This window comes from Acomys russatus, chromosome 1 (assembly GCF_903995435.1).
Source record: "Acomys russatus chromosome 1, mAcoRus1.1, whole genome shotgun sequence".
NCBI lineage: Eukaryota > Metazoa > Chordata > Mammalia > Rodentia > Muridae > Acomys > Acomys russatus.
In genome coordinates, this window is record NC_067137.1 from 98,970,620 (window position 1) to 98,998,156 (window position 27,537).

The 27,537-nt window shown below is 38.6% G+C and overlaps 1 protein-coding gene across 38 annotated transcripts in view; it reads left to right on the forward strand.

Moving 5' to 3' along the window:
- Positions 1-27,537, forward strand: part of Nrxn3 (neurexin 3) — a 1,522,640-nt gene that overhangs the window by 1,198,836 nt on the left and 296,267 nt on the right. The window lies entirely within an intron of this gene.

A 27,537-nucleotide genomic window follows, 5' to 3' on the forward strand; every position in this document is an offset into this window, starting at 1 on the left:
GTGGAATTCAGATTATTTCAAACTAAACTTTCTTAGCACCCAAGAGTTCAACTGGAGAAAAAGAATCAGAAGTTCAAGGTCAGAGTGATCTACATAGTAAGATTAAGCAATATAATTAGGCCCTGACCTCAAAGCAAAGGACATAAGGGTGTAGCTCAGTGGTACAGAATGTGTGTGTTGCATATCCATGTTCCTGAGTTCCATCTCCATCATCATCTTAAATATCAAGTCAAAGTTTTCTAGGCATAAGCTGAATCCCAGAGACCCATTTGAGGGTGAATCCTTAAAGAAGTTATTGCTTTGGGTGCCTCCTCTCTGAGATCTGCAAACCCAAAGAAGAAGAGGAGGAAAGATGATAGGAATCAGAAGTGATGGAGAACATGGCCCACCAAATCAGCTAAGAAGGGTTCACATGAACTCACAGAGGCAAACACTGGGCCTACATGGGTCTGCATCAGGTCCTCTACATATACGTTGTGGTTATTCCACTGGTGTTTCTGTGGTATTCCTACCAGTGAGGGTGAGTGTATCTCTGACTTGTTTGCCTGCTCTTGTGACTTGTTTCCTCCTATTGGATTGCCTTGACCTAAGGGCCTTTCCCTTGTCTCACTGCATCTTGTCTTGTCATGTTTGGCTATTGTCTCTTTTCTGAAGAGGAGACAAGGTCGGGGTTGATCTCCAGGACAGGGAACAAGGGATGGGGAGCTGGGAGGACTAAAGGGAGGGGAAACTGTGATTGAGATTGCACTGTATGAGAGAAGAATCTTATTTTCCATAAAAAGAAAAAAGTTACTGCCAAGTGTTACAGAGGGAGTGTTATGACTATTAATATGGCAGTAATGGTCTCAGCTGGAACTAACTCAGGCCCTTGCTGAGTCTCAAAGACTCTTCTAATCCCTGCATAAGGTCACTCATTCACCTGTTCAACACCACAGCCCCACAGTGTATGGATTGTGAGGCAGATAGGAAAGCAGGTCTGAAAGGATTAAATAATTTATCCTTGGGCATACAAGGTCCTAAGTAGCATTGCCATGCTTATGAGCACAGCTCCTGAGCTCTTAAACCTCATCTTCATTTCCCAGGGAAAGTTGAAGGTAAACATAAGTCATTCACGATGCAGAGTCTTCAGTCTTTGAGGCCTTCATCCCCTTGCACTCTTGGCAGCAACAGTGCCATAGACCATATGCTCCTTTCACCTTGGAGCCTCCTCTAGGTCTCAGAGATGTCTCCTCCTAATGATATGTGGTGAGATGTAAAAAGGAACAGTTGGCTATACTCGTCTCTTCAGTTGAAGATTTTGGAGCACGAGTATAAGCAACAGTATTCAACCCCCCCCCCCCACGGACCCTTCCTCAGCCATTCAGTTTCTTCTTGGTTATTTTCTAACAAGTTGATTTGGCTTCAACCTCAAAGTCTTTGTGCTTGAATCAGTGAACAGGACATTCCCATGCAGTCATCTGTGTGGTCCTTTTCCACTTCTCTCTGATGTAAGGATGGACAATGACTCCCTAGCCCTTTCCAATATTCCATCCTTCCCTGCATTCTTAGCTCCCTCAGCCTAGTTTGATTCTCTGTATGTGTAGTAACACCATATGACAGGCCATGTATCTAACTCTGTATGCGTTTGTGGTCTACTTTCTCACACTAGAACATAGGCTCAGGGGGCCGGAGACTTTCGTTATATCATACGGCATTTGCAATGTCTAGAATAATAATGTGCCTGTGTGTTACTCGGCTTAAAAGAGAAACTATGTACCCAAATCTGTGTTTCTGAATGTTAAAATTATTATTTCTACAAAAGATGTGTCTTGACCAAGTTTCCTTTAAAGAAGGGTTACTATTTTCTGCCAGACAAAGATTAACAATAGACTGAATATAAGGTAATTAATTGATAACTTACCATAGAAATCTTCTTGTTTGGGGTAACTATTAACTTATTTTATGGTTTTACCTTCTATTGGGTTTTTATTAGATGAGAAATGATAGCATTGGATATCCTCAGAGGATGTATTTTCTATAAAATGCTTATTTCTTTCCTGTTTGCTTTGGACTTAGAGAGTCATCTTTGACCATTCAATTGAGTGAGAGATTATCTTGTGAGGTCTGTATGAACAGGTTCCATGGATATTTAGGAATCCAAGAGGCATCAGTTGGAAGTTTTAACCATTTTGCATCCATCTGTGCAAGCCCAGCCCTTAGGGTTCATGCCTCCCTGTCTGCATTCTGCCTACCAGAATGCAGGTTCCTTGCTGACCTCTTTTCAAAGCAGCCTGTACATTTTCATAAATGCAGTCAGCCAGTGTTCAAACCCTATTTGGTTCCACCAAAATATTTGCATAGCTCCTACTACTCTGCCCTCCCTAAAAATCTAATCAGATAAGTATGATCTTGAAGAGCCTGCATCATCTGGCCTCTCCACGCCCCAGGACTTTATCCTCTTGCACTCTTGGCAACAAGCACACCATAGACCTTATGGTCCTTTCAGCTTCTAGCATCCTGTAGATCTCTGAGGCTGCTCCCCTAGCACTTCACTAGCGGTCTCGTGTTTATACACATGAGATGTTATGCTCAGAGTTTAATCCCTCGATCTCACTTTTGCCATCATCCGCACTTGAAAAGTTCCTTCCTTCCTACCCATCATCTAATCTATACTTAAACCTCCTCATTGTGTCTACTAATATCCTGCAATTATCTAGTTCACATGCTTATATATTTATTATTTAGGAGGAAAGGAGATATGACTGTAAATGAGTTTTAACCTCAATATATCATTGCAAGTATTTCATTAGTGTCCAGTAAATAAAAAAAAAAAAAAAAAAAAAAATGAAGAATTGAAAGAATGAGGTTTCTAAGAGAACGAATATACAGAGACTGGTAGTGACATACAGAGACATTTTAGACACTGGGGGCGCTGTTCTAGTGCCCGACTCCTTAATCTAGAGAACAAACACCAGGCGGAAACTACATCTAGGAGTGAGCTTTTGCTGTTGTCTTAATGGATCCCTCCATTTCTCTCTTTTTTTCTCCATTATACTCCACATAGCAAACGTTGTGCCAGACACCTGGGTATGGTCTTCTAGAAGTTACAATGGGCAGCATATGTGAATGTGAGTGTGAGTGTGTGTGGTAGACAAACTTCTGTAATGCAGCACTTGCTTATTTGTTTTGCTTTCGTAGACTTAATGTGTTGGGAGCACATGGGAACCTATTTTCACTTACTTGAAAGTAGTTTATGTTCATTATCTATAATTGCTATAGATGGATAGCTCTTCAGTTTTTACAAGACTGAGGTTTAATGGATGTCATATCTTGAGATGGAGGAGAAACTTCCCTTCAAAGAAATCTGGACAGAGGTTAATAATCACTCATCCAAACCAGTTAGTATCATAACTCAGACATGAGTCTCTGATGACCCAAGGTCTTCTCTTTCGTCTTGACTAAGGCATTCTCATGTAGACTAGGTTGGCTGCTTCTTAATGGGAGAGTGATTAATACTTTTCACTAGCCCAAGGGATGAAAAGCAAAATTAGTTTCCATTCCAAAATAATTTTTTAAAGGCCAGTTAAAATTATTGACTTCATGCCTCATGCAGCAATTATACGAAGCATTACTGCACCCTCTAAACCGATGATTAGAATAATTACTGTCCTTTCATCTTCCCATCTAATGACACTCTTCCAGCGCCTCCCACTCCCCTTTGTGTCTGAGCACACAGTGTGTATCTGCTGCACGAAGGGAACATCAAGGCTCTGCATAATTGGGCCATTTCCCTGTCATACTGGCTTGCTTCTAAATCTGCCTCTCTGTGGGTTGCAGCGAGGTCAATCAGATGCAGTCAAATGGCAAAGAAAATATTAAAAATACATATATCCTAGAACTAAATATATACCATCTGGGGACTTCAGTTATGGGAGGACACTTAATATAACCTTAGATACACTTATTGGCTGTTTTACTGTGTATGCTGGCAACTCTTACAGCTTTGATTAGCAGCAAGACTGATACATGAGATATACCATTCTTTCTATTTTTAGCCCTTTTCATACATGATAAAGAGATAGGGTTTCTTCTATAAACACGGTGTTTCCCATACTTGCTAGATCAGCAAACTCACCTATTATATTTGATAAAGTATCTCCTGCATAAGTTAAATCAAAAGTCTCCTCTGGCTTAGGGATTCATACATTTAACAAACATCCATCTTTGATAATCAAATCATCAGGGGAGCAAACTGCAGAAGGGTTCTAATTATTCAAAACATTGTTTATGTGTATACACACACACACACACACACACACACACACACATATATATATTATATATATATATTTGGGTGCTTTATGAACTGAGCAATGCCAAGTGTTTTTCTTTGTTTAAACTATAACTAAAATGCTCATGGAAAAGATGATTAGTAGAGTTGTCAACTGCCAGATGCTTATACTGTGAGATCTGGAGACTCATGTGAGATATTCCATAAAGAAGACTCTTTTCTGGTTTTATATTTGTGTGAATGAATGAAGCTAACTGTGCATTCTCTGCTTTGCCAATGCTATGGTAAATATGATGCATGTTTGCTTCCTTATCTCTGCCAGCCAAGATGGGTCACCATCTAATTTCCACCTATCTTATTCCTAAAGTTTCAAGTGGTGAAGTCCAGTTTGATAGAAGCTTAAGGATCAGAAAAACAACATTGTTTTTCTAAAATAGTATAGGGAGGGAGGCCATTGGAAACACATTCATTATAGCCTGATAGTTAAAAAAATTAAACGTGCAAGAGGCCTTGGAGAGACTTGCCAATGTAAAATGGTCAGTTGGAGAGCCCCACTCAATCTCTTGCTTCTTTACTTGATTGTCTTTCTATGATGATGTTTTGTTTTCTTTTGGCTGATTTCCTCCCTAAAGAAAACATTCTAAAATAGTTCAACAACTAAAAATGTTCTCCAAGGCCATGGTTTCAATTGTAATGGGATGGAGGTTGGTCAGGGCAGAAATATAGAGTTAAGGCTTCTACCCTTCCCTTTATCTGATTAAACTGATGAGGTTTTGTTAAGAGTGTGCTTAGGATGTCCTCACAACTATCCCAATCTCATGGTAAATGAAGACTTTCATGGGATATGCCTCTTGGGCTAGTGTCCAATTATAAGTGAGTATATACCATGTAAGTCTTTCTGCTTCTGGGTTAACTCACTTAGTATGATGGGACTCTAGGTGAGAGAAGTATGGGAGATGGGGGAATAGTAGGATCCAGAGGGTACTAGAAACCTACAAGAAGAACATCATGATGGGTAGATCTGGGCACAGAGGTTCTACTCAAACTACTGCACCAACCAAGGACAAGACATGCAATAAATATAGAACCCCTTCTAAGATCTAGCCAATGGACAGGACATTCTCCATAGTTGAGTGAAGAGCAAGGACTGACTCGGAAGTGAACTATGATGCCCCATATTTAAACACTTCCCAATGGTGGGGAGGCCTAGTGGCACTCAGAGAAAGAATAAAGAGGCTACCAAGATGAGACTTGCTAGCCCATGATCACATAGCAGGGGAGGAGGTCTCCCTTGGTCACAGACCTAGGGGAAGGGAATAGGGTGAAAGTGGGAGGGAGGGAGGAATGGGAGGATACAAAGGATGGGATAACAATTGAGATGTAATCTGAATAAATTAATTAAATAAAAAAAGATTGTGCTCAGGAGAAAATCAAATATGTTACTTAGAAATCATGAAGCTACAGGACTAGTGCTGATCTGTGATGTACTGCTGGAAAAAACTAGGTGTACTACCTCCTTCCTTTGTCTTTCCCTGTAAAGCCTGAGACCTGTCTCACCTACCAGTTCCATGAGAAGCTTGACCAACTCACAGAATGTCAAGCATTTGTTTTAATTTTCTTTTTTCAAGACAGGATTTCTGTGTAGCCTTAGCTGTCCTGGATTTGCTTTGTACACCAGGCTGGCTTCAAGCTCACAGAGATCCGCCTGCCTCTGCTGGAATTTTATAGGCACGCAATGTTTTTCATGTGGAGAGAACAATAGGAAGAGCTGTTCTTGGGAAGGCTATTCTCCCAAATCCTCTTACTAGAAATACTCACCATTTGTGCCTAATGTGGGCAGGTGGCATTATTCTACAAGCACTAGGCTCATGGTACTGTCGTCTCCTTCCCTGGCATGGTCAGGCATGGCAGGCCTTCAGAGTTGAGAGTTTCTTCCTGAGGATGGCCCTAGCAAGGCTTTGCCACTCCTCTTTGAGAGTTCTGAAAATAATTATAGCTCTAAGAAAGAAATCTTGGTCTTTCAAAAAGCACAGGTGAAATTAATTGGAGTGTGCTCCCCCTCCCTCCCTCTCACTCTTTCATTCCCTCCCCCATTAGTATCGACCATGACCTAGACTTTTGTGTGTGGTTGTCCTAAGTTCTCTTCATTTCCTTTTTATTTGTTTATCTTTTTTGAGCTGTTGGTCAAATCACCCATATCAGTTGCCTATCAGATAGCCTGCATATCAGATATTTACATTACAGTCCCAGTAGTAAAATTAGAATTGAAGAACAATGAAAGAATTGTATGCTTGGGGGTCACCACTACATGAGGAACTATGTTAAGGGTGGCAGCATTAGGAAGCTTGAGAGCCACTGAGAAGGTCCAGATTGGTGAGTACTCTGGAATGACAGGAAATGCTTCCAAAAAGAATTGTGCCTTATACGCCACCAGGCAGTGCTTTCCAAGTCATGTCATTTCTAGTTTATTTTTTGTCTTTTCTAAAAGGTGGAGTCATGGCAGATATTCTCCATCCCATTCTCATGCCCCATCAGAGGTCAGGTAGATTTGGAACTTGGTGTGTGCACTTGTTTTCTATTGTTGTATAGCAAATAGCCATAAAACTAGAGTCCAGAGCAATGTATATTTATTTTCTCATGGCTTATGTGAGGTAGGAGTGTGGACACTACACTGAGCATGGCTAGAGGACCATGAAGGCTAGGAATCAAGGTCTCCATTGAGGTTATCTTCTCATCCATCAGTTCAAATGAAGAAGGGCCCACCTCCAAATTCGTGCAACTTGCCGGCATATTCAGTTTCCTTCTGACAGCTCAGTTCTTTGTAAACCCACGAAATCAAGGCAGCTTGTGTTTACTTTCAGAACCAGTAATAGAGAGAAACTCTAAATCGAGATCCTTCACAAGACAGAGTGTTATACAATGTGAGATAATCTCAGGTGTAACATCCCAACACCTTTGTCATAGGGCTGATGAGCTAGTTATAGGCCGTTTTCATACTCAAGGGAAATGAGTTATACAGGGAAGTAAACACCCAAAATCTAAGCTTTGGATTTAACACAGTGAGTGAAAATGTAGAATTTTTTTTCCAGAGAAACACTAGATTACCTAAATGTACACCTTTTCATAAAACTGAAGACAGTATTGAAGACCTGAAAGAAGGTTATGACTGACCAAGACCTAATGATGATGTACTTATGAGCTAAATGCTTAGAAACTGTGTTTCCTATGCAATACAAATTTTAATTTTAATTCACATAATCATCTTCAGAGCATGGGCCAGATAAGATGACACTGTTTTGGACTTGTTGCAAACAAGCCAGTATCCTTCTGATAAGTGTTTTATTATATGGCATATTTGAAACTGCAATATTTTTCTAAATTTTTGTCTTCATATTCTCCTTTCCTCTATTCATATTTGATTTAGGTGAAATTATTTTTTTCATAATAGCTCATATTTCTTTTCTAGTTCTAATGTTCTTCTTTATCTTTGGTGGTGGTGATGATGGTGATGGTGGTGGTAGTGGTGGTGCTGTGTGTATGTGTGTGTATATGTATATGTGAACATTCATGCATGTAGAGGCAAGGAGGCTGACACTGGGTGTTTTCCTCTGTGGCTCTTCACCTTAGTTTTTGAGGCAGGGTCTCTCACTAAGCACAAACTCATGGACTTGAGAAGTATAGCTGGCCAGGGATCCTCCTGTTTCTGCTTGCTCAGCGCTAGGATTACAGGTGCCTGCCACACTAGCTGGCTTCTTATCTGGCGTCTGCGGATCTGAACTCAGGCTCTTATGTTTATACAACAAGCACTTTACCAACAGAGCCATGCCCCCATCCCCTGCAGTGGGCTTTTAAGACAAGCCCACCACATTTGTTCTGGAGGAAACTCTAAGGGAACACTCTGGAGTGAAACTTTAGCCTGTGAGATTAGTGTGCTTTGTAGGTAAATGGATGCGAAGCACTTCTCTACATCCTGACTTTCTCTACCTGTGATATCTCCAGGAAAATGAAAGGCTGAAAATCTAGGCTGCTTATTTATACACCTGTGGTGGAGAAGGCTTCTTTCCTGGCTGCCCTGACCTCTGTCTTTTAAGCACCAATTGTGACTTTCTGTACTTAATTCTTTCAGGACATCTATGATACAGTCCCGCAGATATAAAGGTTCAGAGAATCAAACTGAAGGATGTAACAGTTCTAATAGAGAGAGTCATATTTCTAGAAAGGAAAACTGAATTCTGAAAATATGTTCTGCCCCTGTGGACAGCTAAAAATATGAGGATAATCATTCCTGCTGGTCCAGTCCTTTAACAGCAAAGGTAGCCAGGAAGAAAAAAAATGATGCTGAGCTATAGGGATAAAAAGAGTAAAGGAGCCTTATGTGAAATCAGTGAACTTTTTCCAGAGCATTTCTTCCTAGATTAGCCTATCTTCAAGTTTCATATAACTTTTACTATTTGGCGTGACTTAATACTAATGGGTTCTTGAAAGATCTGAGTGGCTCTTGGGACTATTTTGCAAGTTTTGCTTGTATAAAATTATTTTTAATAAAAGGTAAAAGCAAACGCAGAAGTGAAAACAAAAACTGGGCTAAGAAATAGCACCTCTTCAAAGACCTTACAAGGAAAGGCACACTGTTTCTATGATTAGCAGTGTCTACTCTTTCTTTAATACAATACGTAAAGTTACAAGAATCTCCTGCTGTAAGTCTTAATTAGGCAGAACTTCACCATTCTATGTCCAATTACACAACTGCTGCTACTTAGATGACTTTTGCTGACCTTGATTCAGCTGGAACTCCACAGCATGCCCCAGGGTGCTCTGCATCATTGGATTGGAAGATTGAGTCTTTGTTTGGTGGTAGAGAATTACATGCATTCTGCACATGACATCCAGAGCTTCATCCAAAAGGTAGTGGGCTGGCAGGGAAACTGTGTTATGGAGTAGTAATGAAGCAGGTCTGGCCACTTGGATAGCTCTTCATGTCTTCCAGTATCAGGGCAACTGGGCTTACACATAATCACTTTGTTGTTAATTCTTATCTCCTTTCCCACAGCAGTGAGGTGAGCAAATACTTTGTCATTAGTCTGTCCAAGGAGTAATTAAGAGGCCCAGATTTAAAGTCAACTCTATTTCAGCTTGGTTATGGCCTGTGTCACTTTGGAACTTTATGACCTTGAGCAAAGTGGTGAAGCTCTCTGCAGCCCAGTTTCATACTCTATTATAGCAAACTGATCTTACCTAATTCATCTGTCTACCAGCAGGTGTTAATGAAGTAATGTATGTGAAGTATTCAAGGCTAGGCTTGGTACCTAGTGTTCTCTCCGTAAATGTAGGCTATTATCATAGCCATTATTGCTCTTACACTTTGTGGTATCCCATGGCCCTCCTGACTTTAGCTTCATGGTCACTTATGGATATCTTAGTAAGAAATGAATCCTATCTATTCTTTATGAAATGATGACTTGCTTTCAGGAGACATATCCATTACTCTCTGTAATTTTATTCAAAAAGGATGAAAAAACCACAGAGTTCTGGTTTATCATCACCTCAGTGTTCTGACCATTAAATCCATTGCTTGTTTGATTAAATTTTCAGGTAATTGAATTCCTTCCCTGGAGAAACAGTCCAAAGTCAAGAACATAATCATGATTATAATAAATAATATGGCATTGTTCATTTCAAAATTAGTAGTGGAATAGATTTTAAAATGTTTTTTGCCATAAAAATAAGTATGAATGGTTATAGCTCTGTTAATTAGCTTTACTTCATCTTTTTTCCATATTTACTAAAACATTACCATTGTACATCCATAAATACATTCCATTTTATTTGTTAATTAAAAATAAAATTAAAAATGATAAACTTTCTTGTTTTCAACTCTTAAAACAATCACATTTCAAACCAGGTTTCTAATCTCTCAGCGAGCTAAAGGTCTTGAAAAACAAAAGTGAGCAAACAATATTGTCCAGAAAGAAACAAGAAGGGGAGGAAGGGTCAATTGTACAACCTGCTATGATGTCAGCTTAAGGGCTGTTAGCAGTACCTATTGTTGAATATGTAGTGCTCAGGCGTGTAGGGACACATTTTAAAAGCATAATTCTCACAGAATCATCAATCCAGCTACATTGAAAGAGTCGAACCCATCCTATTAATAGGAAAAATAATCTTCCAAATATCACTCTATGGCCTGAGAGAACCAAGTAAATAGTATTGTTGTTTGAGTGATACTTCCATCTTTAGAGTACGCTAACATCTGCCTCTGATGTTTTCACTCAGCTGAAAGCATTTTGCCTTTCTTTTCTAAGGGACAATTCAAGTGCCCTGCTAATTTGCACTGAAGCCTTTTAGGGGAATAAAAGATATTCTAGACTAGCTGTGTATCAGACCAGCATGACATAAGGGTTTAATTAAAAACATCTGGCAACTCTAGTGGTGGGTATCCATCCCTGCCTCATCTGCATTCTTTCTAGAGACACCCAGGAAACACAAGCTGCAGAGCAAGTAATGTTTTTGGTTCAGCCTTGAGTTAATCAAAAAAGAAGGCTGTTCAGCATGGTGCCTCATGCTTGTAATTCTGACAGTCAGGAGGCAGAGATAAGATGATCGCCACATGCTTGCAGCTAACCTTAGCTACACAGTAAGTTCCATGATAGGTTGAAAGCATTTGGTTCTAGATTCAGGAAATTCTTAATAATTCCTGATAAAAGAAAATTTTGCACAAAGAATGTTTACCCAGCTCTACTGTAGAAGAGTTTGTTTAAGTTGGCTAATCTACTTCAAACACAAAGAGTGAAGGAAAGGCTATATACATACATATGTATGTAACATGTGAAAGTTATATTAAACATCTGAGTTCCCAGTATGACTTTAAGGGACACCCTCTGGGGACAACTCCTGGAGATGAATATCCCTTCCCCCATATTAAAAAAAAGAAAAGAAAAGAAAAGAAAAGAAAGAAAGAAAGAAAAAGCACTGAGCACAGCAAAGCCAGAGGGAAAGAGTGTGGGATAATTGACTCTGTCTGGTGTGAGCACTGGTGGCTAGCCTGTGTAGTATTTGCAGATCTTTAGATGCACTATACCATGGGATTGTTGATTGAGGCTCTCCCATCAGCTATCTCCACTGCTAGTGGCAGACTGTGTGCAAGTTTGAAGCTGTTCAGTCTGGATTTCCTTTGAGGTCAGGCACTTGCACTTGCTATAGGCTGCCCTCCATATTTGTGTGTTTCACATTCATTTAGTCGATTAATCTCAGATAGAAAAACTGGGGGGCTTTAGTTGTACCTCAATAGTATTCACTTAATAAGTTAGAGGTTCTGGGCTTAATTCCCAACATCACAAAGAAAAGAAAAACATCAATATTTTAAAATATTATTATTGATATATATCATGTAATATATTTTAAATACTTAAATTAAATGATAGTATGTAAAGTTAAATTATATTAAACATTAAATATATGGAGAAAATTGTTATTCAAAAACTGTATTTGTATTGAACATACTTAGACTCCTTTGTTACCATTCCTCAAGCAGTTCCACATAACAAATGTTTATAAATCCTGTAGATTGTGTTAGGTGTTGTAAAGAACCTAGTGACAAATTAATTGATTTAGGAGGGAGTGTGTAGGTAATATTCCACGACCTTGCCATTGTATATAAGGGATATGAGCAATAATGGATTTTGGTATCTATGTAGTTCCTGGAACCAACCATTCAGAGACATTCGGGATTGTCTATACTTCTAAACTGCACTCTTTCTCTCTCCTACTGGAGTCTCCACAGTAAATTCATGAACTTGTCCCCATCCTACCATTAAACTTCCTCTATCAAGTCAGTAATGAATATACTACAGTTGCGTATGTTCCAAATCCCATTCTCCCTCTGATTTGGAACCTGAATAAACTACTCCCTAAAGGACACTCAGCCAACAGCTTGCATTTATAGAAGTTTTTAAAACATCCAAGGATGAGCCTTATAACAAATAGCTGTTTTCAAGCATCACTTACAGACCAAAGCCCACAGTGGGCAAGCATGTGGAGACTGCAGGGTGACTTCTTAGGAAATGTCACCATGCCACTTTTGGAAAATTTCTAATTGATTACCTGGGAAAGACACAGGAGATACTTCCCATGAGACCATTGAGGAGATGGTACGTTTTATACTCAGCACTGTGCCCAGGGCAGAACTAGCACCATATAGCATGCTTTCCATCATTCTTTTTATAAAAATGTGGAAATAGACTATTTTCATTTATGCACTTATGCAATTGTAAGCAATGTTCTTCATGTAGAAATTTCTTGATTTTAATATTGGCATAATAGCCCAAAAAGCCAATGACATTGGAGCAATGCCTATACTATGTCCACCACATTGAGTGATGTGCTAAATATGTTTCTTTTTATGTATTTGTGTTCTGCCAAGTTCCTTCTTTTAATCACCACAATCCACCTGCATTCATCCAACCCTATGTCTTCACTAAAATGGAAACCTGTGCGTACAGGTTAGAGACCACTTCTCTACAACCATTGCTGTGTGTAAAGACACCTATAAACCTTTATAAAGAAGATTAGGGGACTATTTATTGACTTATTTAAGTCTGTGAAAATCTCATAAAATTTCACTTAACAATTAGCACCATCATCATCATCAACAACAACAAAGAGCCTTGATAACAGATAAGAATTTATAGGTATGTTGCCAAAAGGAGATAAAACCAACATGACCCAGGAGGGAAGGTAAAAATGAGTTTAGGTGGACCTGAGTTTGCTAGGTACCCTGGGAATGGTACATAAAGAAGAGAAAGCAACAATCCATAAGTGATGTATGATCTTTTGTAACCAGCTATTTTTCTTGGAATATACTGTTTCTTAACTTATAATGATGGATCAGAGGTTTGGGGTATGTGCTAGGTGAGAGGAATGGTGTGCAATATTATCCAATGAATCAGTGTCACATTTAGGACATGAATTCAGATTTTCTAACCGGAAGAACATTTACCACTCACTAATCTACCCATTACCAATAGTTTCTGGAGAGAACAATTGTTCTCCTTGGTACACCCAGGGAATAATCTGTCCTCAGCACTGGAGGCTGCACATAGTGGTGAATAAAAGGTGAATAAAAGACAAAACCAGTTCTACAGTATAAATGACACAGTCCATTAATACAAGTGGCTCCAAATGAACTAATTTCATTCAATAGTACTTTTAAATTCTGAAGCTATATGGGCTGGGATCCACATTGTAATGTCACTCTGTCAGGAGAGTGGACTGTGGTGCATAATTATAAGTTCTTGTTCAGCACTTCAGGAGCTAATCAGAGCAAGAATGTGAATCTGTAATTTGCAAATGTGAAAAGACAGAGGTTATATGGCACTAATGGCTCTTCTGATAACATTCTTGTCACCAAATCATAGGACGATGGGTAAAACTTCCACAGGATTTGACCTTCTATTTAGCCATTGAGTTGCAAGGAAGCTGTCCCACTGGCTGCACCTAGGGATATTTCCATGGTCAATGCTATTGGAAATGTAAAACATCATGTGACAATAGATTAATAGCGACATTCTGAAGGACAGTACATAATCATGATGAAATGGGTAAAGCAGATTAGTACATGAAAATACAGAACAAAGAAAATTAATATATCCTGAAACATGCTTCAAACAAACATTTTTTTTCTCACAGGAGAGACTAAATAAGGAAAATGATTATATATGCACAGATAGGTAGATAGATAGATAGATAGATAGATAGATAGATAGATAGATAATAGATAAGGAAATGAAAGAGTGGGTAGAGGCAGCTTGTACATATATGTTCACCTGTGTAAACTATCATCTGGTATTCACAGGGGATTGCTTGAAGAAGCATCTACATATACAGACATCTGAAAAGGTGCCATTTTCTTCATGATTCTTTGTTGAGAGCAAAGTGCTGGAGTGCAAAACAAAAAAAGTCTTTTAGCTCTTTAGTTTGCAGATGTAACTCTTGGTTCCATTGCTAACTCACTAGGATCTCTAGGCAGAGTTTAGCACCATGAGGGGTTGATTCTTCATTCAGAAGGAGGGTTTTTGGGGCTTGAGGAAGGGGACTATAAAACAAGGAGTATACAATTCCTCCTTGCTCCAGAACCAGGGAGAGCTTCAACTAACCTCTCAAAGAATGCTGAGGGCAGAATAGCCCTTCTGATTTATCCCATATAGGAGTAAGAAGGACAGTCTAATATAGTCCCTGTTATAGGGTCTGCTTAGATCCAACACAACTCAAACACCAGGTCAATGCAGAGAAGAAAAGTTTATTATAATCAAGCCACTACTGACTGATCAGGACCACAGAGTAGACTTCGCCGTAGCCAGAATGCTATAAAGCTTTTAAGCATGAAAATAATAAATATCTGTGACAAGTTACAGTTTGCATTTTTCCTCCAGTCAGGACTCAGGGATGGAGGCTTCTCCTAGGAATATTTCTCTATGTGGTACATTTATCTTTTTCTCATGGGCTGGTTTATTCAACTGTTGCTTGGTTACTTGCCTAGCATTCATGTTTCAAATTGCCATACAGGATGTCAGTTACTCACATACATGTCTCTCTCTGCCAAGCAGGATGCCATGTACCCAGGAAAATCTTGGGAAATTAAATTTTACTTGGTCCATATTCAAAATGGAAGGCTTATTCAAAATGGCTGTATTTTGTTTCTTCTTACATTCCTACCATCAGCCACAGAATATTGGCTGTATTTGGTGTGCAGAGTGGCAGTGGATAAGAACCAAGACAAGTGCCAGCCCTCAAGAAGATAGCAGCCTAAGGGCCATTGCTTTCTAAGGGGCAGAGCCCATCAGAGCATCCCCAACAATAGAAACCTTGTTTTATTTGTGCACACTCCTTACCTCCACTCTTTTCTCTTCTTGTCCTCTCTCCTCCTCTTTTATTTTGAGTTTGTTTTACTCTGCAAAATTAAAGCTCTTTATAAAATACTCCGAGTTTTTTTTCCATTATAAAGTGTCTCATGTGTGCCAGTTTGAAAAAAAATGTCTCTTTTGCTGTTAATGGATGATGACACCTTGACAGATGAGTGGACACTTCTGCACTGACTTCCTGGGGAAAGTATGGGTGGAAGTGGGTAGCATATTCATCCTGGCATTAAACGCATAAGCTATCCAAAGGCAGACTCTTCTCTTTTAGGGGATTTGTGTGTTTAAATCAAGGCTGACAAACTCAATGCACACATTTGGGTAAAAGACAGCTTGGCTAAAAGTTAAAAAAAAAAAAAAAAAAAAAAAAGACCATGAGGGAGAGCAGAGTTCCTTGTAGATTGTGACCTTTTCAGCTAAACTGGCCCAGGAGAAAGAGAATCTTATTTGAATTTACAGACATCTCAGAACTCCAGTGAGCCAGGCTTCTGGTTCTTTTCCTCTGGGGCACTACAAAGCTTAAGTCTTTGCAGATCAATTAAGTCATTAGTGGTCCATCTAATGAAGGCTGGCCTCCAGGAGGTGACTGAGCCAGCTGGCCTGCCCCAACAACACAAAAGCCACCAGGCTACTTCAGTTTAGAACAAATGGCAATCAACCACTAGGGTTAAAGGCCTCCAGCCTGTAGCCAGTTAATGCTGCCTAATTTCCAGCAGCCCCAACACTATCCTGAGAGAAAGCAAACACTAGAATCAATTGAGAAGTCAGCAGTCACAAAAAAAAAAAAAAAGTGTTCAGGTATTACATAAAAAGCCAAATGCCATGGATTGCTCCAGTAGTGGGGGAGGTTAGGGAGCTACCCTGCAGGAAATGGATGTCTATCTTTGAGTAACATTGTTGAGTTCTTACAATCATCTTCCCCAGTTAACCAATGGGAGATTTCTAATGTTTGTATTCATATACTTGCTTCTTAAAATTTTGAATAGGTAATACAGTTACAAGAGCACCAGCAATAAATGTTTCCTCCCATTTCTGTCTGATCATAGTCCTTTAACATGTCTCAGAACATAAACAGATTACCTCTCCTTTGCTCATATTTCAGCTTGACCATACTGTACCCATTTGCTATTGATGTATTTTCTGTATACTTTTGAGAACATGTGTGACACAGTCTCAGAAGTAACATCACAAGCTTAAGAGATCTTTGCATTTGAAGTTTCAATACAGCCCAGTCACCCTTGAAAAGTCTACAAATTCACAGTCAACACACAGTAAAGGAAGAACCTCCCCACACCTCACCAACAGACCTTGCTGTAAATTGCTTGGAAATGTGTCAATCTAATATATGAAAATGCAGATTCAGTTGAGTTTCACATTTCTGGTTTTCATCAAGAGCAAGGCTGTACATCTTTTTATGTGCTTACAAGGCATCTCTGTAGACGTTTGAATTGAATATTGATACATTTCCCCACTTTTATACTGGTTTGCTCTTTGTTGTTGTTGATTAATGTTTTGTTTATTTGTTTTTATATTTTGGGGTTGCAATTCCCTACTTACTACTCTGATTTTTTTAAGTATTATTATTTTTGCTTGCTTTGTGATTTTGCTGAGAGCTTTCGCCTCTGCTATTGTGGTTTCATGAGGCTGAATTCACCAAACTTTTGTGGTGTTTGTATTTTGATGCTGAGTTCAAAAGGAGATCTTTCACACCCCACAGCTTTAAATCAACCTTATGTATTCTTTTATACTGTGTTGTTTTTAACTCCTTGTAGTTTCTTAAACTGTAATCTGGAATTTATTCCCATTCAGAATGTGAGATGTTTATATAACTTTATTTCAAGATGCCATGCTACCTATTTATTCTGGAACCAATGCTTATGCCACTGTTTCCCCCTAAGTCTTGTTTGTGGCATTTTAAGTTTCTGGATTTTCATTTTACTCCATTCAGCCTGTGCTCACATGTGCATTCTGATTTTTAATATGCTCAATAGATTTAAAATCTGACATGCCATGTTTATTCTTATCATTCTTCTCCCAGCTTTCTGGATATTTTTATGCTACACATCAACTTTAGAATCAATTTCTTCAGTTAAGTAGATATATACATTAATAGAAAGTGGAAGCTACTTAACAGATAGATAGGTTAATAGCATTGAGATAATTTATTACTGACAGAGACAATTGATTTAGGAAAATTATAAAATTTATGACCTTTGTTAGCCTTTCTATTCAGGGGTGCATTTTCTTTTACTTGTATTTTATTCTACATTATTTCATTAGAGTCTAACATTTTCTTGTTAGTATATTCTTAAAAGGTCTTCTTGACTCTTATATTTATGGTTGTGAGCCTAGCCTTTAACAGCTAAGCCATCTCTCGTGCCTTCTTGTACTTCTTTACAAATGACTCTTTACGACCACCTTCTAATGAGGGTCATGGTTTAAGGCACATGGTTCTGGACTCTGCCACCTCACTGAATCATTACTTTTCATTGTTTCTTCTGAAGATCCCCATGCACTTATTTGTATGAAAGGCAAATAATTTGTTGCTCTCTTTTTGGCATTTCAGTGTTTTTATTTCTCTTGTTTAGTCTCCTTTGGTAATAACTTAATACTGATTATATATATATATATATATATATATATATATATATATATATATATATATATATCCTAACTCTTGACTTTTATAAGGGAGAGTTTGGTGTTTCCACACTAGCTTTGCAAATACAATCAAATGATCTAGTTCTTCAATAGCCAAATATTTAAATATGTTTTTATGACACGGGAATGAGTTCATCTTGCAAATTTCATTTTCTTCTTTTATGCTCCTGAGCATATAATTAATGTAGCCCTGGACTCTGTTCTCTAAAGCCTTAGGATAATTTCTCTATAAAATTTTGGAGGCCACTGCCATCTTTTTCTGCGAGGGGCTCAGGTGGCTGAAAGTCCTCAATTTCAATTATGGTAATGGGTTTGTCTGATTTTGCATCTCTTTTAGAATTGTCTTTATTCAATTACATTCTGTGAGAATGTTCTCCCTTGTCTTGAAGATGTCAAATATGTGTATAGAACTAACCAAAAGTATTTTCTTCACATTTCCTGTGCTCATTTCTCACCTACCATATTTTAGATTTTGCATATATATTGATATGTTCTTTTTATCAAGTTAGACACTTTAAATATGTCTGTTTTCCTGTTTTATTAACTTTAAAACCTCATTTTATCTTTGCAAGATGGCTGTTTACTTTTCCAAATATATTTTGCCTTTAAAAAAATTGCAATAAAGCTAAAAAGATGGCTCAGCAACAAAAACACTTGAGGCTCTTTAGGTGGACCCAAGTTTGTGTGCCATCATACACAGGACAGCTCACAAATGTTTCTTAAATCTAGTACTCTAGCAAACTGTCTTTCTCCAAGGATAGTATGATAACCTCCACACATATTGCGTTATTCACCATTCTGCTGAAAGAGTTTTCCTCCAGATGCTCGATGGGGGTTTTCAGGTATCTTACCTTCTTGAAGCTACTTCTCAGAAATCAACTACACTTCACTCAGCCTAGTACGACCTGAGTTATGTAATTTCTGCTAAATCTGAGATCTTTATCAGCATCATTACAAAGAAAGATACTATGTCACATCACGTTTATAATTCTATAGTGTCCATTTACCTATTAGCAAAACATTTTCCCATATGCAAATTTGAGTCACACCAGAGAAATTGTGCCAGTCAGATGACCAACCAACTCACTTCTCACCTCTTTCTTGGCTATTTTCTTCCTTACTTGCATGGCTGCTTTTTGTCTCTTCCAGCAGAGTAGCATAGAAACCATTTCTTAAGTACTGGATTGTCACATTTCCGTTGGATTTGGGTATAGAATATATAATCATGTTTATTATGTGAGAACTTGTTGAGTCAACTTTGGCTAAGCTCTCTGAAATTAAGGTTTTTTTCTGATCTTTTGCCATCTCCTTAATGAAATTTTCAGGTGGCCACATGGTTCTCAATACCCCTGATGTGGCCATTTTTCAGTAAGTTGCTGAGTAATAGCCAAGAATTTCCTCCTTCTCATATTGAGAGTTGTTACCTTCAGGAGCAGAGCTTTAATAGGGTCTCAGCGTGACCAGTACTATGTTTGCATATAAAACAGATAAGCCCAGCTTTGTTTGGGGAGATGTTAATTGATGCTGTCCACCATGCTGTCTAACGAGCCAATTCCCTGAAAATGTAGTGATGGGAGAGAAAAAAAAATCTGTTCCAATTACCATATAAGTGAAATGCCTTCCTTCTACTTCCATGAAAGGAAAAATGGTATTTCCCACTTAGCTTTTCAGAGACCCACAGCTGATGCTGCACATGGATAGCCCTGCTGCTCTCAGCCTGCATTGTAAGAACTGCTTCATTGTCATCAAAATGAAAAAGGAGATGGTAGGAAAAGGGGAAAGATTCTAGAATCATCAGAAATCAAAGCCCTAACATTTGACAATTTGTTTAAACCCGATTTTGATAATTAAGGGGAGAGGCAGAATTGAATTGTAAATGCTGGGCCAAAAGAAGGAAGCTGTGCCTATAATTTCATAGAAATCTGCTTTAGACACAGGATGGGTTAATAGCTAGGCTACAAAGCTAATACCCAGGCCATGGAATGTCACTCCTCCTTCCTTTCATCTTGCTGTAAAGTATGTGGTGGTACTCAGTGAATACTGGGTAGCCAGTGCTCAGTACCTGCATATCTAAGTCACTGGTGATGAAACCTTCTTCACAAAACATCTTGCAGAGTTGAAGTGGTGCTCCTCCTCCATATTAAAAGCGAGATGTAGGAAGTAAAACCGGATGTGATGTTTCAGGTGGATTTGGCCAACAGATTCCTCTGGTGTTTACAATGGACTAAGAAACTGGGAGCAGAAGAGAAACAATATCATTAATTATTGTTTCTTCCAAACTTCCAAGAAAACAAGCGAGGCTTAGCAACTGTTCCCATCACTGTGTAATCTTTGTTCGTCCTGCACTAAAATAGGAAAAAACAAAACAAAACAAAACAAAACAAAACAAAACAAAACTTGACCTGTGTGCATCTGAGTTTTCTAAAGAACAACTCACTTGTGTCAAAACTTAATCTGGATAAAGCTGAGGTTAAGGGACGATAAAGGGATCAGAGTTGAATGTATATTTAGGATTTTAGCTACCAAAAAGCTAATTCTAAGAAAAATATTATCAAATCAATCTCATTGCAAACGGAACTCCTGGATACCGCTTTTATGGTTGCTAGGCAGCTTTAAAAAGATTGTCTAATGAATACAGCCTGCATACATGTGTTTAATGACTGATTATAATGTAAGAATGAAGAAGAGTTGTGTTTTATCCTCCATCTCTGAGTAGGCAGGGTACATACAACAACACATGGCCTTCCCTCTACCAGGCATGTTGTATAATGAAGCTCACTCCATTCTTCTTAACACTAAACACTCAAGAAACATATGTTTCCTTTAGCTATGAGCTGACTAATTCTGACATTTGTTTCTAATCACGTCACCAACAACATTCGACAAATGAGTCAGTCATCTTAGACTGGGGTATTTCCTTTCAATGTCAGTAATAGAATCTTCCAGGCCAGCTTTCAGTGCTCTGGCTTTGGTCTATAATGCTCATCTCCCTGTTGGCATTGTGCTTGAAGGTAACGTGGGAAGAGAGAACAGGGCTGACTGCTGCAGTTCTAATAGTTAACATTAAGCATCACTACCTTGCATCTCCCACGCACACACATTGTACATGTATTAAATCTTTGTAATGCTACAAACAGTGTGAGGCTGGCATACCAACACGGCCAATGCGTCTCTTCTTGAGTGAGAAACACAGCAGGATAATTGGACATTTTCTACTTTTCTACCTATCTTTCTAATTAAGTAGGTTGCTCAGAAGGAACTTTCGTGTTAGGTAAAATTAGAGAAAGAGTTAAACTGTAATTATTATTATGGGCTGGGAAGAGGAAGGCTGGATGTGTACTGTGAATGAGATAGATTACAGATAACTTTTGAAGTATCAAGTTACTTTTAACCCACTGGAAAGTAAGTATCTTTTCCTAGAACAATCATCAATTGTCTTTAGTAGTGATGGAGATCAAACTCAGGATGGTTTACAAACTAGGCAAGGGCTCTACCATTGGACTACACCCCTACCCAGGAAAGAGTATTTACTAAAAGGACACATCTTAGTCATTGTGGTCTCTTAACCCAGTTCATGATAGAAAAACAACTGAATGTGTCTAAGTGCACTTTCCATCCTTTAAAATGTTAGTGTGAGTTAGCCTTGAAGTCTGTTCCTGTTCCTGTTCCTGTAGTCATTAGAACTATGGGTGGGGGCTTATCTTTTCCCCTGTAAATGTTCATGTTCCTCCAATTTAGACAGCATCAAATATTTACCATTTGCCAGATACAAGGCTAAGCACTTGATTTTTGCCCATAGACCAGCTGTCTTCATTAGAATCTAATGAGGGAGACAGACAATAAACCGAGAAAATGAACACATGTAATAATGTATAGCTAAAAATGCTGGGAAAGCAACAAACATAGGGGGTTTAAATGCAAAGCACTCTAGGATATCTAGGCAGCAAAGCAAAATGAAGACCGGAAACACTGTAAGGTGGCTGCCTTTGTGCTGCTATAAGCTAATACCACAGATTGGGTCACTATAATGGACAGAAGTTTATTAGATTTGGCTTACAAAGCCTGGGCATGCCAACACCAAGTTGCTGCCTTCTGATGGAGGCCTCTATGCTGCTTTATAGCATAGTACTTGTGACCTGGTCAGAGGTCAAAGAGTACAGGAGAGAGCAAGATGGGTGGGGCTCACTCCCAGAACAGTAAGTTCACCACCCAAGGGCACAGACACTATAAGCCAAGCACATCTTAAAGGTCCCAATGTTGCCACAATGGTTCAAAGTGGTGAGGGAAAGTCACTTAAACACTAGCACAGAATTATCTAAGAATAGTAATGAAAATAACTATGTCAGTGTTTAAGTAAAGGTACAAACCCCAAAAGATGAGGTTGCAAATGAAGGCCTTCCCATAAAAAGAAGGAAGTATGGGCAAACACCTGGACATGGGAATGCCCAAATTATTAAGCTGTTCCAAAATCTTACAGTGAAATCTACTGGTGACGCCATTATAGAGTCTAAGGACTTTGGCTTCTTCCTCCTAAGATGTGACAGTGGTCGTTAGGGTTGGCGGTAGAAACCCTCTGTCTACTGGCAACTACCCAAGAGAACACTTATTTCAATGTGTTGCTGGTGGGGTCAGAAATTTCTCCTGCCTCCTTAACTGGAAATTTGGAAGGTTATATTGAAAGCTTTTAAGCTATCTTTGATCTTAACCAAACAACTCCATTATGAAGTATTATCTTATAGAAATGACCACGAAAGCAGAAATCATTTAGTTACAAGGGCGCCTATTTTGGTTTCTCATAAGCATTTTCATTTGAAAAGAAGAAAAATGTTCAATATTATCAGATTGATTGAGATGCACTCAAGTGTCAGGCAGAGAGATCCATCACGGCTGTTGCTATTATCATATCTTCATATAGAGGAAGAGAAAGGTAAGATTAACTTTCCTGGCATTATAATATAGTTTTGTGCACAGGGAAATAATATTTTTTGAAGACTATTATTTAATATTCTAGGCTAATATTTAGTTACATTGGCAGATGTTCATAATATATGAGGGGACAAGAAGTTAATAAAATATCCTTTTTAGTAACATGTCAGTGTGTGTGTGTATTTGCATTGAACAAATCATGAAGGATTTGTACAGAGCTGTATACAAATACAGTGAGCATTAGACGTCCCACCTCTTGCTTTAATAGCATCTTCCACAATTTGTATGTTGAAAATGGAGTGCCTAAGATTTTTTTGTAACATTAGAAAGTTATTTAGAAAACAAGTGGAACAAAAGATTTAACCAATCAAGTTCCCTAAACATATGTGTCTGGGTGGGGTAGAAAAACAATCATTTTTTCCTTCTTCACCCTAATATAATACATTGCGTTTTCATCAAAGGGTAAGACACAGAGAGACATGTGACCTGATAGTCTAGGGACTCCATTTCAATCCCATCTTCACCTCTTATTTGCTGTTACTACCTGAGCAACTGCTTTAGTGTGTGTGAAGCACAGTTCTCTTCTCAGGAAAGTGATAATGGTAACTCATGTCATTTTGTGTTCAGAGAAACACCTTATGCTGAGGAAACATCTTTTACATGAATGAGAAAATTCATTGGTAACTGAGATTGCAGCACATGCCCTGCCAGAAGTGGCATTTTTTTCAGCAAGGGAGAATGTCATCAAAAGAGTTATTAAAACTTAAATTAAAACACCTCAAACATACACACACACACAAAAACAAAGAAGAAGAAGAAGAAGAAGAAGAAGAAGAAGAAGAAGAAGAAGAAGAAGAAGAGGAAGAAGAAGAGGAAGGAGGAGGAGGGGGGAGAAAGAAGGAGAAGAAAATAGCTAGTTTGCATCCCTCATGACTCTTCAGTCAGCTAAATTAAAATAAAGGCAATTTGTCAATTTATATGGTCAAACCAGGGAAATTGCAAACTACAATTGGCATTCACTTTCATTACTTGAACAGATAGAACTCCAAGTAATTATTTGTTTGGACTCTGTATACTTATAATCACTTCATGGAGCCTGATTGTTTTCCTCTAGGAATCTTCAGTGTTAGTAGAAAGAGAGTATATCTTAAAATACATTGAATAGGCTTTTAAAAGCCACAGGTACAGAAGGTCACTAGGGAAGTGTCATGAATGCTTCTAAATGTAAGTAGGAGCCCCAACATTCAGAAACCGACAAGCCTTTGTCCACAGTTATATGACTGATAGGCTATGCAGTCAAGTGTAAAACCAAGAGTTAAGTTCAGCAAAAGGAAAGAAGGTATACAGAAAAATAGATGGGATCATATTACAGAGATCGTCATTGTATATCCTGGGTTCAGAGTGGTGGATAGGAATGGACACTTAGGAAGCCTACAAGAAGACCATCAAGTCTGGCCGATCTGGACCCGGGGGGGGGGGGGCATATACAAACTACTGTACCAACCATGCACAATGCATACAACCATGCATGCAGTAAACCTAGAATCCCTATTCAGATCCAGTCAATGGACAGAGCATTCTCCACAGTTGTGTGGAGAGTGGAGAATGGCTTTGACGTGAACTCTGGTGCCCCCTATTTGACCACTTGCCCTTGGTGGGGAGGCCTGGCTGCACTCAGGAAAGGCAAAAAGGCTACTAAGATGAGACCTGACAGGCCTTGATCATATGGTGGAGAAGGAGGTCCCCTTCTGTTACAGGCCTAGGGGAGGGGAATAGGGTGAAAGAGGGAGGGAGGGGGGATGGGAATATACAAGTGAGGGGATAATAACTTAAGATGGGATATGAATAAATTATTTAAATAAAAATAGGGAACTTAGAAAATGATGCTTCAGAGCGCTGCTGGGCAAAGCCTAGGGTCAACAAGTTCTTCTGTCTCTTCTATATAGGCAATAATCGTATTCTTCATCTATTGCTTTTTTTTTTTTTTTTTTTTTTTTTTTTTCTCTCTGTATTTAGAATTAAAGACTATTTGGTTTTTTGGTGGGGTTGCTTTTGTTTTGTTTTTCTTTGTAATGGAATGTCAAGATGTTAGCAGTCCCCCCCCCCCCCCCCCCCAGTGAACTAAAGTTCTGGCATCTTTTTATAAAGGAAATGAGGGTTTATAGGTGGAGAACCATTAAAGGAATCCCTGTGCCCCTGCATTACCAGAACTGACAGAAAACAAAGCAAGCAAGCCTGGCCTTCTAGAACATGTTGCCCTTAGACTGAGACTGTTTATCCCAGAATGATGAGAAAAAAATATCTCCATTAGTGTCTTTTGCCTCTGGGGCCCATTACCTCTTATCTTCCATTTGAAATGTTACATTCCTAACATTTGCATTGAAAAAATAGATAAGAATTCAACCCTCCAGTCTCATTTCAACACATGGCTTAATTAGCTGTGCTTACATCATTTCCCAATCCTCTTTGAAGTAGCAAAGCCCCACTGCAGTGGTTGAGCTAATTTTATGGTTGTATCCTGAGTTTTGAACTTTGTAGAAACTAAGATTCATGTACAGTCCCATGTGATCTCGAAGGAGTTTAGATCTTTGATTGAGAAGGAGCATTCCATCCAATGGAAGACAGATCCTATTGCCTTGGGCTTGAGCTTTGGTTAAAGTGTCCAATCAATTTTCACCATTTCACCTTGAAAAAGTAAGACACGGAGATAGAGCTGAACAATATTCAGTGTCACAATGTCAGGATAGGAAAGGGATGAGTATAGATAGAGTTAGCACCATGATGGTTTTAGAGTTTGCTAATTGTATAAGCCATACATATAGGAAAAGAAAACTATTGATGGTACTTCATGGAAAATATTATGCTAACATTCTGCAAACACAAGGCCAGAGGAAAAGCAATATGAATGCAGGACTAAGAAATAATATTGTATATGACTAGGGCATGATCTTCAATATTATCAATAAAATATGATAAAAAAATCAGCCAGACGTTACTCTAGTCTCAGACCATGATATTTACTCTAATACTTTTTTTCTTTTTTAGTACTAGTAGCTAGGAATATTATCCCGTTGTATTTTGCCTTTAGTTGAGTACCTGCTGGTTTGACACCTACTTTGTTAAGAGAATAGCAATAGAAATTTCTATGGAAACAATTTTACATATGTTTTCTGAAACTTGAAGAAACATATTGAGGTGGGACAAACATTCTTCCCATCACTCATCCATGTTGTGCTTGGCTCTCCTGTCTCCTTTGCTGTTAACTGTGTGATGATTCTGTTCCCTACCAAAGTACATCAGTGTTGGGCTAGGGTAAATTAGAAGTACCTCATATTTCCCCCATGATCTTTCATTCCTACCACCTCTTTGACTTTTTGGGGTCTTGCGTTCTAGAAGGTCTTGTGTAAGATGGAAGGGTACCATTCTTCCATGTTAGTAGCATTTGCATGAGGAGGAAAGAAACATGTATGGTCATGCATGTATGAGTTACAGATAGATATTTTTTTTCTGTGACATAGTATATCTTGTCCTGGCTATTATAATAAATTAAGATAACATCTACTTATTAATATGCATTTGTAGTTGCCCATTTGATTTAATTATTTATTTAACATATATTCATGTTTTATGTTTATGTTTATGTTTGGACTGTTTAATTTAAGATTTAGAAACTGGCCAGGCATGGTGGCACATGCCTTTAATTCCCGCACTCTGGAGGCAGAGGCAGGTGGATTGCTGTGAATTCAAGGCCAGCCTGGTCTACAAAGGGAGTCCAGGACAGACAAGGCTACACAGAGAAACCCTGCCTTGAAAAACAAACAAAACAAAACAAAAACAAAACAAAAAAGATTTAGAAACGGTAAGTTTTAAAACTAGACTTACATGAAGTTTGAGATAATAACCTCTAGTGATGTGTTTTATTTTGCTTTGGGCCCTATTCTAAAGCCAGAACTTCCCAACTAGGACATGTCAGAATGAGACCCTAGTATACAGAGATGTAAGGCCCCTCAACAAGGTCCTATGCTGAGGTGCTAGGCCAGAGTCTTGTAGACAGGTCATTGCCATGAGTACCTTGGCTGCTTTCAGATATCATTCTTTTGAATATGTGAACTAATGTCAATAGAAAGGGTAAACATGGGTGTAGGACAGAGTGTACTCATGTGACCAGACATTTCTTCACTATTTCTTAAGTCCTTTCCCAAGTGTACAGTTGTGTTCACATACAACTGAGAAGAAGTTGCAGAAGTCATTGATACTCTGAGCAAATAAGGCATTTGTCAAGTCAATACATCCCACCCCTGCTTATCTCGACAGGTCTTCCTCTTTTGGGAGAGATAATATCTTTATTAGTATGAGAGTAGTTTGATTTTGCTTTTTGGTTTGTTTGGTGCTGGTGGTTTTTTATTTTTGCTGTTGTTTTTTTGTTTGTTTGTTTGTTTGTTTTTGCAATCTCCAAAATTCTCCCTAATTAAGAACTTGGATTCTACTCTGTGTTGTGATAAAGAGCAGAAACTTGAAAATCTGCAGTTGAGCACTGCCAAACATGGGGTGTCCAACAGACATAAGCTGAATCTATATCAGTCTATCACAATAACTCCATTATAGTAACTTGCACTTACCCAGTATGTACTCCCATTACTCAGAAAATGCTCACGGTACATGTAGTTTTATTTTCTCTACTTCACTGATGGAAAGCCCTGAGGCTCAGATTGTTTAAGGAACTTGCTCCTCATCCAGGCTGTGGTGGGTGCATGCCTTTAATCCCAGCAT